The 1814-nt window shown below is 25.4% G+C and overlaps 1 pseudogene; it reads left to right on the top strand.

Moving 5' to 3' along the window:
* The first annotated feature begins 966 nt into the window (after positions 1-966).
* Positions 967-1085, top strand: LOC120610403 (uncharacterized; annotated as a pseudogene).
* The last annotated feature ends 729 nt before the right edge of the window (positions 1086-1814 follow it).

Here is a 1814-nt window from a genome sequence, read left to right as displayed (position 1 = left end):
CAAGAATTAACTAAAGAAAAAGCAGACTAGACAGACTCATAATCATAGTGACAGATATTAACAAACATAACTAATAAACTAATAGAAAGGACAAACAAAAATTCTATGATGATGTAAAGCTTGAACAATATAGGTAACAAATTTGATCTCTAATTGTTATGTATACAACAATCGATATATACAGCAAATAACAAATACCAAGTTTATTTATATACAGCAAATAAAAAATTTCAAGTTTATTTGAATATATACCAAATTAACAAGATACTTTCCTTAAAGAAAAGCTTGATAAATTTAAGCTGTTAGAAATATTCATTGTATGCTCCCTAACTACAATGGATCTAAGCTAAATAAAAATATTAAAAATAATAAATAGAAAAAGACCAACTAAGTGTAAATTAAGCAATGTATTTCTAAATAAAATGTGAGTCAAAGAAATTAGCAAATATCTTACATGCATGGTAATGAAGACACTACAGATAAAATGTGTGGGAGGGAGCTAATGTATAGCTTTAGAACTATATGATATAGAAGAAAAAAAGTAAAAATAAATGATTAAAACTTTCACTTTAGAAGCCAGAAAAAAATCAGCATATAAAAATAAAATAAACTAGATGGAACAATATAATATAAAAATCAATAAAATATTAAAGAAACTTACAACAGAAAAAAACCAACAAGCAAATAATGGGTTCTTTGAAAAAATATTAAAAAATTAATAAACCCCCCAAAGAGTTATTAACTAATAAAAATATCAATATCAAAAAAGGAAAATTATAGAATTATTTAAAGTTAATAGATGGATATTATGAACATTTTAATTTCATTAATTTAGCAATTTGAATAAAGTATACAGATTTCTTGATAAGTACAAGTTTAACAAATATGACATCAGAAAAAATAGGAAGTCCAAATACTCTGATGTCAGTTAAGGAAATTAAATCATTATTTAAAATTTTCTCACAAGTCTACGGCCATACCACCCTTAGCATGCCCTATCTTATCTGATGTTGGAAGCTAAGCAGGGTCGGGCCCAGTTAGTACTTGGATGGGAGACCACTTAGGAAGACCAGGTGCTGAAGTAATAAAATTAATTAATTAATTAATTAAAATTAAATTAAAAAAATAAAATTAAAATTTTCCCACAGAAACACACCAGATTATACTACCAGTGATTTCTTCCAAATATTTTAAGACAAAATAATATAACTCCTTCACAAACTGTTACAAAAAATACAAAAGAGGAAAAACTATAGAACAAGTAAAAAAAACTTAGAACAACTTTTTCTCTTGAATGTAGATGCAAAATTCCTTAATAAAATTAAATATAATGATAAAAAAGAATGTTAACAAATAAGATATTTTTCAGGCATGCAAAGACTGTTTATCATTAGAAAAATAAACAATTTAATTTGCCACAATAAAAGAAAGTCATATGATTATTTCAATAAATATAGACAAAGCATGTAAAAAAATTAAAAATTCTTACAATGAACATTTGGCAAAATTGAAATTAAGGGAAACATCTTTCTTTTACATACACACACATACACACAAACACACACAAAACTAAAACAAAACTCAAAGGATTCAATGGGAAAATAATGAATATATTCTTTAAGATTAGAAATGATGGAACATACAGATGACATATTATAAAGTTGAACACCTGAAATGTAACAGTTGTTAATGAATATTACCCCAATAAATTTAATAAATTAAAAAAAAAGATTGGAAGCAAAACATGAATACTCTCTAGCATCGGTCTTGTTCAGCTAGTGTCATAAAGCAGGGAGAAAAAATTTAAAAATCAG

The sequence above is a fragment of the Pteropus medius genome, unplaced genomic scaffold, assembly GCF_902729225.1.
Source record: "Pteropus medius unplaced genomic scaffold, Ma_sr-lr_union100, whole genome shotgun sequence".
Lineage (NCBI taxonomy): Eukaryota > Metazoa > Chordata > Mammalia > Chiroptera > Pteropodidae > Pteropus > Pteropus medius.
Note: the sequence above shows the minus strand (reverse complement) of the source record. Positions and strands in the feature narration are given on the sequence as shown.